This window comes from Canis lupus, chromosome 2 (genome assembly GCF_011100685.1).
Source record: "Canis lupus familiaris isolate Mischka breed German Shepherd chromosome 2, alternate assembly UU_Cfam_GSD_1.0, whole genome shotgun sequence".
Lineage (NCBI taxonomy): Eukaryota > Metazoa > Chordata > Mammalia > Carnivora > Canidae > Canis > Canis lupus.
Window position 1 is genome coordinate 76,621,138 of NC_049223.1, and position 16,526 is coordinate 76,637,663.

General features: G+C 45.8%; 1 long non-coding RNA gene across 4 annotated transcripts; it reads left to right on the forward strand.

Annotated features, from left to right (window-relative positions):
- The first annotated feature begins 10,736 nt into the window (after nt 1-10,736).
- Nucleotides 10,737-14,256, forward strand: LOC102154438. Of its 4 annotated transcripts, XR_005355098.1 has the most exons (6): nt 10,738-10,949; nt 11,539-11,717; nt 12,009-12,093; nt 12,442-12,532; nt 12,729-12,921; nt 14,005-14,256. It is a non-coding gene; the product is annotated as an uncharacterized LOC102154438 (long non-coding RNA). The 4 variants fall into 4 exon arrangements; XR_005355100.1 differs by lacking the exon at nt 12,009-12,093 and having other exon boundaries at nt 10,737-10,949; nt 12,442-12,627; XR_005355097.1 differs by lacking the exon at nt 12,009-12,093 and having other exon boundaries at nt 10,935-10,949.
- Nucleotides 14,257-16,526: the final 2,270 nt, after the last annotated feature.

The following is a 16,526-nucleotide window of genomic DNA, read 5'->3' on the forward strand; positions in this document are numbered from 1 at the left end:
GCCTATTTATGTCTTTTTGCCATCATTTAAAAAAATCTTTTTAAAACTTTTTAGAAGAGCTGATCACTCATTTCTTCCCTCTCCCGTTCCTCCCCCCCCCCCCCTTCTGCCTTGCAACCACCAACCTGTTTTCTGTATTTATGAGCCTGGGTTTTCTTTGTTCAGATTCTATATATAAAATAGATTATATGGTATCTATCTTTCTCTAACTTATCTCCCTTAGCATAACGCCCTCAGAATCCATCATGTCATAAGTGGCAAGATTTCATCCTTTTTTTTGGCTGGATTATATTCCATTTTACATATCTCACATCTTTATTCGTCCATTCATTTGGTGAACACTTAGGTCGTTCCCATAGCTTGGGTATTATAAATTGTGCTGCAATGAACATGGAGTGCGTATTATCTTTTTGAGTTCATTTTTCATTCTCTTTGGATAAATACCCAGAAATGGAATTGCAGGGTTATAGGGAAATCTTTTTTTAATTTTTCGAGGAACTTCCATCCCGTTTCCCATAGTTACTACACCAATGTACATTTCCACTAATAATGCACAACAGTTCCTTTTCTCCACTTCCTCACCAACACTGGTTATTTCTATCTTTTTGGTGATAACTATTCTAGGGATGCCTGGGTAGTTCAATTGGTTAAATGTCTGATTCTTAATCTCAGCTCAGGTCTTGATTTCAGGGTCATGAGTTTAAGCCCTACATTGGGCTTCACATTGAGTGTGGAACCTACTTACTAAAAATAGCCATTCTAACAGGTGTGAGGTGATATTTCATTGTGGTTTGGGTTTGCATCTATGATGATTAATGGTGATTAATGATTAATTAATTCTAGTGATTAATGATAGAGAGCCTCTTTTCATGTACTTGTTCAGATTCTTTGTTCAGATTCTATATATAGAATCTTCTGTCTTTGGAAAGATATCTGTTCAGATCTTCTGCTCATTTTTTAATTAGAATTTTGTTGCTATTGAATTGTATGAATTCTTTATGTATTTTGGATGTTTGCCCCCTAACGGATATATGATTTGCAATTATTTTCTCCCATTTGGTAGGTTGCCTTTTGTTTGAGGATCCACCATGAGCAGGCCCTGGGTTGGAGGTTGAGAACAAAAAAATTCCCTCTTGACGGAGCTCACAATCCGCCTGGGGACACAGACTGGACACTGCACCACAGTGTGACACATAGAATAGGGCATGGCACATTGGGTACACATTATATATTTGCTGAATGAACAGAGACCGAGACAGAACTCAAGCTAAGATGTTAGAGGAGTTCACAGGGGAGCTTCAGATGCTGACAGAGTCTTACCGGTTTATTTTTGCTTTATTGCTTTTGTTTTTGGTGTCAGATTCAAAAACATCATCACCAAGACCTATGTCAAGATGCTTACTGCTTACATTTTCTTCTAGGACTTTTATGGTTTTAGATCTTACATCAGGTCTTTAATCCATTTTGAGTTTTGTGTGCAGTGTAAGATAGTGGTTCAGTTTCATTCTTTTGCGTGTGGCTGTCCAATTTTCCTAACATCATTTATTGCAGAGACTGTCCTTTCCCTATTATATATTCTTGGCTCCTGTGTCAAAAATTAATTGACTGTGTATACATGGATTTATTTCTGGACTCTCTATTCTGTTCCACTGATCTATGTGTCTGCTTTTACACCAAGTCCATACTGTTTTGATCACTACAGCTCTGTAATAGAGTTTGAAATAGGTAGCATGGTGTCTCCAGCTTTGTTCTTTCTCCAGATTGCTTTGGGTATTTGAGTCTTTTGTGGTTCCACATAAATTTTAGTATCGTTTATTCTGTTTCTGTAAAAAAATACCGTTGGAATTTTGGTAAGGATTGCATTCAGTCTGTATGTTGCTTCAGGTAGTCTGGACATTTTAACAGCATTAATTCTCCCACTCTCTGAGCATAGAACATCTTTCCATTTACTCTGTCTTCTTCAATTTCTTTCATTAATATCTTGTAGTTTTCAATATACAGGTCTTTCAGCTCCTTGGTTAATTTTATTCTTTTTTTTTTTTTTTGCATGCAATTTTAGAATTTTATTTTTTTTATTTATTTATGATAGTCACAGAGAGAGAGAGAGAGAGAGAGAGAGAGGGGCGCAGAGACATAGGCAGAGGGAGAAGCAGGCTCCATGCACCAGGAGCCTGATGTGGGATTCGATCCCGGGTCTCCAGGATCGCGCCCTGGGCCAAAGGCAGGCGCCAAACCGCTGCGCCACCCAGGGATCCCCATTGCATGCAATTTTAAATGGGGTTGTTTTCTTAACTTTTCTTGCTGATAGTTTTTTATAAGTGTAAAGAAATGCAGGAGGTCTGAGTGGCTCAGTCAGTTAAGCATCTAACTCTTGATTTCAGCTCAGGTTGTGATCTCAGGGTTATGGAATGGAGCCCCATGTCTGGCACTCAATGTGGAGTCTTCTTGGGATTCACTCTCTCCTTCTCCCTCTGCTCCTTCCCCGGTCTCTCTCTCTCAAACAAGTAAATAAAATCTTAAAAAAAAAAATAAGTGTAAAGAAATGCAACAGATTTTTGTGTACAAATTTTGCATCCTGCAACTTCATTGAGCTTGTTTTTTTGATAGTCTTTAATATTTTCCATATATAATATGTTATCTTCAAATAGTGACAGTTTTACTTCTTCCTTTCTAATTTGGATGCCTTTTGTTTCTTTTTCTTACCTCAGAGATTTCTCTGGTGAAGACTTCAAATACAGTGTTGAATAAAGATGGTGAGTGGAAATCCATGACTTGTTCCTGATCTTAGAGGAAAAGCTAAAGCTTTCAGCTTTTTACCATTGAGTATGATAACCACTGAGTTAGTTGTGGGCTTGTTGTATATGACCTCTATTATGTTGAGATAAGTTCCCTCTACACCAGATTTGTTGAGAGTTTTTATCATAAACGGATGTTGAATTTTGTCAGCCTTTTTCTGCATCTATTGAGATGATCAATATTTTCAGAAGGATCAATTTTTACCCTTCATTTTATTAATGTAGTGTATCGCATTGACTGATTTGTGGGTTGTTGACCCATTCTTGCATCCCTGGAATAAATCTCATTTGATCATGGTGTATGATCCTTTTAATGTATTGGGTTTTTTTTCTTTAAGATTTTATTTATTCATGAGAGACACACAGAGAGAGGTACAGACACAAGCAGAGGGAGAAGCAGGCTCCCTGTACGGAGCCTGATTCACGACTCAATCCCAGAACCCCAGGATCAGCCCTGAGCTGAAGGCAGGTGCTTAACCACTGAGACACCCAGGTGCCCCTGCTAATAAGTTGTTGAGGATTTTTGCATCTATGTTCATTGGGGACATTGACCTGTAATTTTCTTTTTTGCGGCATCCCTGTTTGGTTTTGGTATCAGGTTATGCTAGCCTTGTAAAATGTGTTTGGAAGAGTTCCCCCCTCTTCCATTTTTAGGAAGAGATTGTGAAGAATTGGTATTGATTCTTCTTTGAATGTTTAGCGGAATTCACCAACGACATCATCTGGTGCTGCACTCTTGTGTGTTGGAGATTTTTGATGACTGGTTCAATCTCCTTGGTAGTAATTGATTTGTTCAGATTTTCTACCTCATTGTGAATCAGTCTTGATAGGTTATTATTTTTATGAATTTATTCATTTCTTCTAGGTAATCCAATTTTTTGACATATAACTATCTAGGGCAATCTTATGATTCTGTATTTCTGTGATATCAGTTGTAACATTTCGTCTTTTATTTTTTATTTTACTTATTTATTTAATTCTTTTTTCTCTTGGTGAGTCTAGCTAAAGATTTTTCAACTTTGTTCATCTTTTCAAAGAACGGATTCAGTTCATTGATCTTTTCTATTGACTTTTGAATCTCTATTTCTTTACATTTCTATTTCTGCTCTCATCTTTGTTATTTCCTTCTTTCTACTAGCTTTGGGTTTCATTTGTTCTACTTTTTTCTAGTCCCTTGAGGTGTAAACCTAGGTCGTTTGAGACTTTTCTTGTTTCTTGAAGTAGGCATGTGTCACTATGAACTTCCCTCTGAGAAATGCTTTTGCTGCATCCCACAAATTTTTGCATATTACATTTCCATTTTCATCTGTCTCAGTACTTTTTTATTTCTCTTTTGATTTCTTCTTTGAATGAATCCATTAATTGTTCAGTAGCATATTGTTTAATTTTCACATATTTGTGAATTTAAGTTTTATTCTTATAATTGGTTACATCATTGTAGTCAGAAAAGACATTTGATACAATTTCAATCCTCTTAAATTTATTAAAACTTTTTTTGTGATATAACATATGATCTATGTTCTATGTGAATTTGAGAAGGATGCATACTCTGTTGCTTTTGGATGGAATGTTCTATAAATATCGGCCAAGACCTTCTGGTCTAACATTTCATTTAAGGCCAATATTTCTTTATTGATTTTCTGTCTGAAAGTGTTATCTATCCATTAACCTAAGTAGGGTACTGAAGTCCTCTACTGTTGTATTGCCTTCTGTTTCTCCCTTTATACCTGTTAATATTTGCTTTATACATTTAGATGCTCCTGTGTTGGATGCATACATCTTTTCAAATGTTATATTCTCTTGTTGAATTGGCCCTTTTATCATTATGCAATGTCCTTTGTCTGTTTTTACACTCTTTGTTTTAAAGTCTATTTTGTCTGATGTAAATATAGCTACTCCAGCTTTCTTTCAGTTTCCATTGGCATGGAATATCTTTTTCCATCCCTTCATTTTCAGTCCATGTCTGTCCTTGCACCTAAAGTGTGTCTATTATAGGCAGCATATAGATAGGTCTTTTTTTTAATATATTCATTTGTCCACTCTCTATCTTTTGACTGGAGAATTTAGTCTATTTACATTTAAAGCAATTATTGAGGGGCACCTGGGTGGCTCAGTCAGTTGGGCGTCTGCCTTTGGCTCAGGTCACAAACTCAGGATCCCGAGTTGGAGCCCCACATAGCATCGGGCTCCCTGATCAGTGGGGAGTCTGCTTCTCACTCTGTGGTGCTCTCTCTCTCTCTCTCTCCGTCCCTCAAATAAATAAATAAAATCTTTAAAAAATAAAGTTTAAAAAATAAAGCAATTATTGATAGTTATATGCTTACTGCCATTTTGTTGTTTTCTAGCTGCTTTTGTAGTTCCTCTTGTTCCTTCTTCTCTTGCTCTCTTCCTTTGTTGTTTGATTACTTTTTTTAGTAATATGCTTATATTCCTTTCTCTTTATCTTTTGTATATTTATTATAGGTCTTTATTTTGTGGTTACCATGAAGCTTACATGTTATAGCTTGTATCTACAACAGTCTATTTGATAACAACCTAAGTTTGATTCTATTCTAAAGCTTAGCTTTTCTACTGGCAGCAGCCAGAACATCATGAGTTTTGAGGTAATAGGAAAGACATGCAGAGCCTGGGGACTTATTATAGGGCAGAAAGCAGATGGGGGGAGGCAGGTTGGGCCCCGTTCCTGGAACAGGTGGTGGAACGCCAGCTCTCTCATGGTCCAAGGCCATGGCCCCCACCTGCTGCATATGGGGGAGTGACAGCCAACAGCAAGAACCAAGTTTCCCTCCAACCTGTGGCTACACAGGTGACATTGAGTGGCCAGCTGATAACAGGGGAAGGGGAAGGAAAGTTCTCATTAGAACAAGCCAACCTCCTCCGGGAAAGAACATGGGCTCTGGAACTGGTCAGACTCAGGTTCAAATCCTTGCTCAGCCATCTGCAGAGTCTTCATCCTTGGGCACATGGCTTAACTTCTCTGGACTTTAGGTTTTTCATCTCTAAGTTGGAAGCTATATTAATATCCACCTCAAAGAAAAAAAAAATTCTTGAGTGCTTTCTCCATATCAGTTCTAGATGGAGCCATGAACAAGACATGGTCCCAGTTCTCCTAGAGCTAGTAGAGGAGACAATGACAAATCAGTAAAAATAAATAGAAGCCATGTCCCACTGTGGTGGTGGGTGTTCTGAGAAGAATGAAATGTGAGGAGCTGGGGTGGGAATGGGAGTAGCACATTTAGGGGGGACCAGGGAGAGAGAAGTTCTGGCTGAGGTGGGAGTGCCTGATTGAGTCTTAAAGGGTAAGTAAAACCCAGCCATGGGAAGCCCTGAAGGAAAAGCACTCCAGGTAGGGAGGATTCCAAGTGCAAAGGTCTGGAAGCTGGATGGTTTGAATTGTTCAAGGAGACGGATGTCAGTATGGCTGGAGCAGAACAGAGAAAGTAGAGTGATAGGGGATGAGGTCAAAGGAGAAACAACTCCTAAAGCTGAATTCACATGTGACTCAGCACTTCCACTCCTGGGCATAGACCTTGGAGAGAATCCTGCATGTGTGCCCCAGGAGGGCACAAAAGTGTTTCCAGCAGCCCTTTCTTCAACCTGCAATAGGAAAACTCTAGAAACAACTCAAATGTCCATTATGGTAAATGGATGAAAATACGTAGGACAGTTACAGAATGGACTATTAATCAGTGGTTGGAAAGAATGAATCACAGCGACATGCCACAATGCAGACAATTTCTAGGAATATCAGTTAAGAAAAAAAAGTTTCAGACAAGTTAAATAATGTTTAATACATGTATTACAGAATTTAAAACAACTAAAACTTAAAATATATTTTAAGGAATGCAAATATTGGATGAATAAGACTGTATAAAAAGGCAAGCAAAGGTGTGATGAGCGTAGGGTTCTAGATAATGGTTGACTCAAGCCGGTGGTGGGTGCAAGGATAGGTTAGATGTTGCTAGGAGTTCTAGCTTTGCTTTGGTAGTTTTTATTTTGTTTCGGCTTTCTTGAGGGTTAATTTTCACACAATACAGTTCATCAGTTTGAACTGCAAAATTAGTAAGCTTTGTCAAACATATAAAGCCATGAAACCACCACTACCACAAGCATATAGAACATTTTCATGACCCCCAAAATTTCCCTCCTGCCTAATTGCTTTCTATTCCATCCCCACACCTGGCCCCTGGCAACCAGTGGTCTTCCCTCTCTCTCTTTAGTCTCACCTTTTCTAGAATCTACACCACAAACAGAAGCATAGGGCACTCAGCTTTCGTTTCATGGTGTCTTTTATTTAGCATAATGCTTTCAAGTTTCATCCAAGTATGTTAGATGCACTAACATATTCTTTAAAATAACTATATAGCAGGGCACCTGGGTGGCTCAGTCATCTGCCTTCAGCTCAGGTCATGGTCCTGGGATCAAACCCCACATGGGGCTCCCTGCTCAGTGGGGAGTCTGCTTCTCCTTCTCTTCCTACCGCTCTCCCTGCTTGTGCTTTCTCTCTCTCTCAATAAATAAATGAAATCTTTAAAAAGAAAAGAACTATATGCTTAACTAAATAAAAATAGCCCATGAGTAGCCTAATGATACCTGAAACTACAATGAGAGTGTTTCATAGACTGAGCATGATGATTGACCCAATTCTGTTACCTGAAATCTAAATTGAGAAAGAGAGAATAAGACAAAAAGAGAGAAACAACTGGGTGAGAGCCAGACCCTGCAGGATCTGTCAAGCAGGTCTGATCATAAAGACTTGGCTCTTTAGTCTAAGGAAAAAACCACGGGGCAAGGGGGAAGTGATTAAGTAGGGCAAGGACCTAGGATCTTATTTATACTTTCAAAAAAAATCTCTTTCTGGTTGCTGCTGACAGTGGAGGATTATGGGGTAAGAGTGAGGGGAGCCAGCTAGAGCTATTTTGGTCGCCCAACAAAGTGGGTGGGGCCTGGGGTGGTGGAGACAGAAATGGAGAGACATGGGTGGGATCAGGGTATATTTTGGAAGTAGGCAATCCCAGAGATCGCCTCTGGGAAGTATGAAGCACAGCACCTGGCACTAAATCAGTGAACTTAATTCACATTAATTTGCAGAAAAGGGGCACCTGGGTGACTCTGTTCCTTAAGCATCAGACTCTTAATTAGGCTCAGGTCATGATCTCAGGGTGGTGAGATCCAGCCCCACATAGGGCTCTGTGCTGAGTGAAGGGACCTGCTTGATATTCTCTCTCTCCCTCTCTCTACCCTACCCCCTTCCCCACATGCTCTCTCTCTCTTAAAAAAAAAAATGTAGAAAAGACTTCACACATCTTTACTGCCTGTTGGAAATAGCTTCCCAGCCCAGGGCCAGCACTTTGTAAATGCTCAGTAACTGTTTGCTAAATAGGGCAAACTGGGTCTGCAGCTTTTCCTGAGTAATCCTTGACATTCCCCATTCCTCATGCTCTAAGAATCGCCAGTCTCCACCCCCCCACCCCCCCCCACCCCCGCTAGTGTTACTGACTCAGTGTAGAGCCCTCCTTTGGGGTTCCTACATCTTGGAAGCATGGGAGAAGGGCAACGCTCAGTTGCTTCATGGATTCCTAAGGGTGGAATGTCAGGCATGAGCTAGGCAGGGTTTCTTTCAGGAGCACCCCTGGCCATCACAGCCACGGTCGTGTCCACTGCTCCAGTAGCCTGGCCCCTGGAAAGAGCGTGGGAGCAACGGGAGCAGCTGTGAAAATCCTTCAAACGGTGATAAAAATAGCCATGGCCTCTCTTACCCCCTGTTCTCTATGGGCCTGGACATGTTTGTTTGCTCAGCTTTGAAGCTCAGAGCCAATCCCCAGACCCTGAGCTGTGGAAGAAAGAGGGAAAGCCAAGGAGGTGGCAGGGGAACACGAGGGGCAGGTCAGATACATCCAGACTCAGCCACAGAAAGTCTGAAACAGAGCCTGCAAGATGATCGGACCCTTCTCTCCTTCTGGCAGGCGGGGACATTGAGATCCAGAATAGTGAGGCCTGGCTCCAGGCCCCTGGTTGGTCACTGCTTGGCCTGGCAGAGGGTAATCGATGGTCTGGGGAAGGCCCACCTGCCCCCAACACTTCACAGGATAAACCGCCCAGCCTCTATCCTGGTGGCTTTGCGCAGCTCCCAGTTCCTCTGTCAGCCCTGCAGACAGATATGCAACCACCCTGGCCCTCTGCTTGGTCCCGAGGGAGACGGGCCATCTCCCAGCACAATCCCTGTCGGGGCATCTCACCTTCAAGGCCCTGTGAACACTGTCAGCTGTGCTACTGCTGAACCTCTGGAGACTTCTGCCCCAGGCAGGCCTGGAGCAAAATCCAGAAAGGTGAACCTCCTCCTGACTCCTAGGAAGGGCCAGATCTACATACGTTAGGCCTTTGCAAGCCATGTCCTAAGTGGTCCAGGTATGTAGGAAAATATGGGAAACTGGGAAGTAGGTCGGGTGGGGGTGCAGCTGGGGAGACTTTTTTTTTAAGATTTTATTTATTTATTCATGAGAGACACACAGAGAGAGGCAGTGACATAGGCAGAAGGAGAAGCAGACTTCCTGCAGGGAGCCCGATGCGGAATTTGATCCTAGGACCCTGGGATCACGACCTAAGCCAAAGGCAGACGCTCAACCACTGAGCCACCCAGGCGTCCCTGGGGAGACTTTTTCTTAGAGGGAAGATGTTTCCATTATTTCTGGTTCCCACCTGATGAGGAGTGCCATGGAGGTAAAACTTTCTCTTATGCATCTTTGAAGTTCCAGAAGAGGCCTGGCACATAGCAGGTACTGAGCAATGTGCACATTACCTTAAAAGAGGCAAAAAAATGAATGAATGGCACTAAAGGACACTTCGAAAGCCTGACTCTTCCTACCCTGAAAGTGCAGTTGACCTTGACATTCGTGAAAGGGCACATCTGGCGGCCATCACCTCTATGTGTCCCAGAGATGCTCAGCAGTGGTGTTTGGACGGTGGTTCTGATGACCAGCATTCTAGAGGATACTCATAGATATTCCATGACAACTGGGCCCATGAGAATGGAGCCCCACGAGGCAGGGGTTTTCATCTGCTTTATTCACTGCTATGGGCTCAGCTCTCAGAACAGAACCCAACGGGCAAGCAACAAAGAATCAAAGATCAGATGGGATCGGGAGACATGAGATCAAAATTCAAATAGTTCTTTCTTTTTTTTTTTTTTTTTTAAAGATTTTTTTTTTATTAATGATAGTCACAGAGAGAGAGAGAGAGAGAGAGAGAGAGGCAGAGACATAGGCAGAGGGAGAAGCAGGCTCCATGCACCGGGAGCCCGACATGGGATTCGATCCCGGGTCTCCAGGATCGCGCCCTGGGCCAAAGGCAGGCTCCAAACCGCTGCGCCACCCAGGGATCCCCAAATAGTTCTTTCTTGCGGGACTTTTCAGAGCCTTTAAGGTACCAGCGTTAACTGTTAATCACACATAATGATCTTAAGTCCAGACTCTCTGGTGCTTCGTCACCTTGTAGTTCCCCAAGTACCAGCCCCATTCCTCTAAGATGGGACAGCACAATGTCAGGGAGGCCCAGGATCAGGGAGGTGCCCCATGGCAATGGCACCAAGGGGACCCAAGACAGGAATGGCATGTAGGTTCTCTTGCCCCAAGGAAACCACTGCCTCAGCTGGGACCCAAGAAGATTGCTGGGCAATTGAGCTGGCGAGGGGTGGGGAGCAGGGACAGCCTTCATCCCACAGCCAGCGCCACCCCTTCTGGGGCTGAGCAAGGGGGAGTGGGAGGACCCCTGGCCCCCAGTGGGAGCCTGGAGGTGTGCAGCCCCCTCCCTCCCCTCATTCCTCTGCCTTCCTGGCACATACACGTCCAACAAATGTGGGACACCTGCTGGATTCCAGGCACCGTCCTGGTCACCGGCCCTTCTGCAAAGATGACGCTCACAGCCAGCAGGGGTGGGGTAGCGTGGCAGCAGGAATTCAGGGTCAGTCTGCTGGATGCTCTCCGTCGTTCTCCGCCCGGCCCCACCCTGTCGCGTTGGCTGCCCTGATGGATGACGTCAGCAGGCTCACTTGTCCTCAGGGTTTGGTTCAGTCAGGGGAAGCTACCAGCAGAGACCGAAGGACAGGAAGAGACAGTCGGGGTGTCTATTGCCAGCCCCCTTTCTGCAGGGCCTCAGGTATGTGGTGGCCACATTCCTCCACCAAAGGCCCTGGCTCCCAGCAGGAGGCCTCCTTTCCCCACAGCTACTACCTCTGGGCTCCAGAACCCCTCCTCCCTCTGCCCCTTCAGGCCTACGAATGGTATCAGCTCCCCATCCTTGCTAGTCCTGGGGTGCTTCCCCATCTCTTATAGTTTCTCCAACCCTGGCTGCGCTTCGATTAAATAGCCCCCTATCACCCTTTGGGGTTGACCTCTGTTCCCTTCCCGGACCTCGTTTTGGTTGAATGCAACAGAGACCCCCTAATAGCGGTGCATAAACGAAGGTAGGAGTGGATTCCCCTCTAACCGCAAAGTCCAAGCTGGCATTGCAGCCTCGCTCTGTGAAGCATCTGCTCTTTCCATTTCGAGGTTCCTAGAGCGTGCCCTCATCTGCAAGGCATTTGTTATGGGTTCAGCCCTGTCTCCCCCAGGTTCCGATGTGGAAGTCCTAACTCCTGGCCCTCAGAATGTGACCTTATTTGGACATAAGGTCGTTGTAGATGCAATTAGCTAAAATGAGGTCATTTGGGTGGGCCCTACTCCAATATGGCTTATCCTTATAAAAGGGCAATTTGGACACAGAGACAGACATAGAGGGAAGACAGCCATCGACAAGCCAGGGAGAAGGACCTGGAACAGCTCCTGCCATCACAGCCTCAGAAGGAACCAACCCCACTGACATTTTGGTCTCAGGCTCCCAGAAGCTAGAGCTCTGAGGATACATTCCTGTTGCTGAAGCAGCCCAGTGAGTGGCCCCGGGAGACTCACACAGCGTGCAAGGCTCCTAGCCTACACCCACATTCCAGACAGCGAAAGGGAAGGGCAAGCATGTGCTTTATCTTTAAGCACCCAACCTGGAATCTGCATACATCTCTTCTGACCGAGTCAGAAATCAGCTCCTGGCCTCCCCTGGGCTGCCCAGGAGCCTGGAAATGCCCTCTGCGCAAGGAGAACGTCTGGTATCATAAAAGAAAGGAAGTATGGGTATTGGGGGCAGCTACAGGTCTCTGGCACCAAATACCACAAACGTTTTCAGATGTGAGCGGCAAGAAACCCCGCCTAAGGGAAACAGTGAGGACATGTACTCTCTCCCAGGACTTGACTTCAAGTCCAGAGGCCAGGTGAGCAGGGGGTTTCGGTGGCTCCGCCCGACCCCCCGCTGCTGGCTGTCTCCTGGGGCTGGATGTCACATGGCTGTCAGTGCCAAGCCAGAAAACAGGAATCTCAATTTAATTCAGGGAATTGGCTCCCCAGGGGATGGAAGTGCTGAGAAGCCAGCAGGAAAGGTGGAGGAACCCAGAGACTAGTTGAGCTACTCCCCGGATGGAGGGATAGAGGAAGGGGGTGCTGTTGGCAGGAGGGCAGGAGCCAGAGCCGCCCAGCAAAAGCGGGGCCCCGCCCAGGGCCGTCCAGTGGGAGCCATGGAGGAGGTGTAGGGAGACACTAGCCTCGTTTTTCTCTTCCTCCAGCCTTCCTGCCTCCCACCAGTGCCTCCAACCCATTGGCTGAACGCAGCTGGAGACCAGCTGTCACGGAACCTGGGAAATCCAGCCCATAGGAGTCAGTTCCCTCCTCCCTGCAACCTGCCCCCACCCCAACCTCAATGCTGAGAAATAAACCCAAGGCCAGAGCTTCCATGGAAGGGGAGGAGAGAGGTGGGACTGGAGGCCTCTGTAGGGCAGGCACCTCGGAGCCCCAGGGCCCCTTGAAGGGTTTTCAATGAGAGAACATGATCTAATGTATGCTTTCAAACTAGGTCTTCCCGACTGCTGAGTGGAAAATAGTCTAAAGAACAAGAATGCCTTCTGAGAGCCTCGCTGGGGTGCTGCAGAGGCTGTCCGGGTAACCAGGATGGCGGCCGTGGGTAAGCAGATGGCCAAGGACAAGGGAAGTGGCCCAAGAAAGACGAAGCCTGGTATTCACGGGAGAACCACGCAGGACATGCACAAGTATGTCAGGCGACCCAATTCAGTGTCCCAGATACACAGCCAGGACACAGGGACCTGCACAGGGCAGACACTGGCTCGGTGCATATGGTGTGCAGATGCAGCCACCACGTGTGCACACACACGCACTCGGCAGGGCCGCACCCGCTGGGCTCGTCCTCACCTGGTTGCCCGCCCGCCCTTCCATGGAATACACCCCTGAAGAGTATATTCTCAGAAGGCTTTCAGCCACAAGCAACAGATGGTCGCTCAGTCGGTTAAGCATCCGACTCTTGGTTTCAGTGCAGGTCGGGATCTCAGGGTCATGAGATCGAGCCCCGCATCAGGCTCTGTCCTGGGTGTGGAGCCTGTTTAAGCTTCTGTCTCCCTCTGCCTCTGCCCTTCCCCCCTCAATCAATCAATCAATCAATCAATCAAAATGACTTAAATGTAAGGCTCTTCTCACCTAACCAGAATGGGTGGTGGGGGTGGGACCAGTCAGTTAACTCAGTGGCACAGCGATGACACAGCGGACACGGGCACTTACTGCCTTGCACTCGGCCCGCCTCGGCGCGCACTGGCCTCTCCTCTGCAGCTGTCCCAGGAGCAGGTCTTGAGATAAGAATGTGGGTGTAGGTAGTTGACTGAGGAGGTGATCCTGAGAAGCACGTGTCGGGAGCAGGGAAGTGCGACAGGGAAGGAGGCCTAGACAAGGTGTGGTAGTGGACAACTGAGGCCCGATCCCATAGGGAACTCTGGGAGCCAATGCCTCAGAGCCGTCCATCCCATCTACATGTGAGGAGCCTGCCCGTGGGTCTTCCTACCTGCATCCCAAGACAGTACCAAGTGTGCACGGGTTTGGATTACTCATGCACACAGCTTCATCACACCTGGGGCATGGTGTGCAAGCACGTGCTCAGAATTTGAGCACATACACCCCCCCCACCTCCGCACACACCAGAGCACACACATATGTGATTCACGTGCGTGCTAGAGAGTAGACACCTTCTCTATGTTAAAACAAACATCCCGGCCTTAATCTGCTTGAGATGCTGTAACAAAATACTATAGAGTCAGTGGCTTCAACAACAAATGTTTATTTCTCAGAGTTCTGGAGGCTGGGGAGTCCAAGATCAAGGTGACAGCAGATCCGGTGTCATAGTGTGCAGACGGCCGTCTCGCATCCTCACGTGGCAGGAAGCTGCCATGTGTCTTCTTATAAGAGCACCAGTCCCGGGCAGCCCAGGTGGCTCAGTGGTTTGGCGCTGCCTTCAGCCCAGGACCTGATCCTGGGGACCCGGGGTCGAGTCCCACGTCAGGCTTCCTGCATGGAGCCTGCTTCTCTCTCTGCCAGTGTCTCTGTCTCTCTTTCTCTCTGTGTCTCTCATGAATAAATAAAATCTTTAAAAAAAAAAAAAAAGAGCACCAGTCCCATTTTTAAGAGCTCTACCCTCATGACCTCGTCGCCTCTCAAAGGCTCCACCTTCTAACAGCCTCACACTGGGGGTTAGGATTTCAACATACACAGTTGTGGGGGGGACGGATGTTATTCCGTTCATAACAATCTCTCTCTGCTCCTTACTCTGATCTTAGGCTTGGGCCGGGCAAAGATCAGACATTTCTGATAAGAAGCCCACCCTCAGGAGCCCCACCTAAGGAAGAATTGCTGGAGAGAAGTGAGGGGAGCCCCAGCAGCCCCTCCTAGGCGGCCAGTTGGGATTCTCCAGCCCAAGGTGTAATCTCTCAAGTTACCAGCAGGGGATGCCCAAGAGCCACAATCGTGTTTCAGATATATATATATATATATATATATATATATATATATATATATTTTTTTTTTTTTTTTCCCCTAGCAGGTTCTTTGGTTTGTGTAAGGGTGTGTTTGTCTCTGGGTGTGTTTGAGGGAGAAGGTAGGTCTCAGGGGATCCTCATGAGCTGAGTGTGATGGGTGCACTTGCCACCAATGCTAGGGACCACATCACCCAGGCTCCAATGTCCTGGTCCGACATTGGTGCTTATTTCATGTTAGGTGAATAGATGAATAAACGGATGGATGGATGACTGGGAGAATAGAGAGAAAGGATGACTCAAGAGAAAAAGGTAAAGAGAGGAGAATCAGGAAGAAATGTGAAAAGCAGATGATGGTAGACGGGGGAGACAGACATGCAAAGAAGGTGGGAGTCAAGGTGGTGAGTGAAGGGGTGTAGTGCTGACCTGCCTACCTCGGTGCTTTGGTCTGAAATGTCTCTTCTCCCACAGGTCCCCCATTGCTGCCCACCACAATGTTCCCCCCATCTTTTCAGGCCAATTGGAGTTGGCCCCTTCTCCAGGAAGGCCTCCCAGAGCCCTCAGTGAGGGTCTGTTCTTCTTGCCTTTATGCTCCCACAGCTCTGGGAGATGCTACGGGGGACCTCTCTGGTCTGGTTAAAATATGTGTGAAGTCAGAGAGACCCAGGTTTGGTTTGAATTCAAGCTCAACCATTGCTGTGTGACCTTGGCCAGAAGACCTAATCTCTCTACACCTCAATGTCCTCAGCCAGGGTAATACCAGTCACTCCCTCCCAGGATTTTAGTCAGCATTTGAGCAAAACAAAACAAAACAAAAAACAAAACAAAGAAAAACAAAACAAAAAAACCACATAGCACAGGGCTTGGCATATAGGATGCATTGAACAGAAAGAAGGTGTCAATTATTACTCTTGCATTCCAGAGAGTCCCAACCTCAAATGATCTGCCCTCTTGTCTTGACTTGGGTTCAGAAAATACTTGACTTGGGTCATCAAAATGAATAGTGAGCACCACTGGTTAATGCATGTGAGCTCCTTGAAACACTCATCTTTGCTTAATTCATTTTTTAAACAAGTACAAGGTTATCTGTGGCAGTGTTGCTCAAAATAAAATATAACTGGAAACAACCTAAATGTATCCTGACAGGAGAGTGGATGAATTGTGGTATATTTGTAGAGTGCAATACTAAAGAGTGAAAGTGATTGAACTGGAGCTACATATGCCCACATGGATAGATCTCAAAAGCTTTTCATTGAATAAAAAAGCAAATTATAGAATAATGCATTCAGTACACCATAATATATATAGCATTTGAAAGCATGCAAATCGATGATATGCCATATGGCAACGTGTAGGAACAGAATAAATGGGGAGAGCAATGATCAATCAGAGATCAGGATGGTGGCACCCTCCCAGACGGGAAGGAGCAATGTTGGCAAGGTCTTCATGTGACTTCAACTGTATCTGCGAGCTTATTTTTGAGTTCTTGAATATGGTATGAGACCTTCTCTGTTTCAATCTTCACAACAACTCTGAGCACGAAATATGAAGAAGGAGCTCAGGGAGGCAAGGTAAAGTGTCCACGCTTACTTAGCCTCAGAGAGACAGAGGTGGGAATCGAACCCAGGTCTCCTGATCCCAGCTGCCCTCCCTGTCAAGCAGGCTCCTTGGGTTTTTACTAAACTGGTGGCAGTGATCTCAGGGACAAAAAAAAAGTGCCAAGGAGCTGGGGCAGAGCAGTTCAACTCTGCTGGGCTAGTCAAGGAAGGAGGGCTCTGACCCACTGGGCTCAGAGCTTGGTCCATGCCTGGTAGGTGCTTAGGCCCAGGCCAACCTAGGGG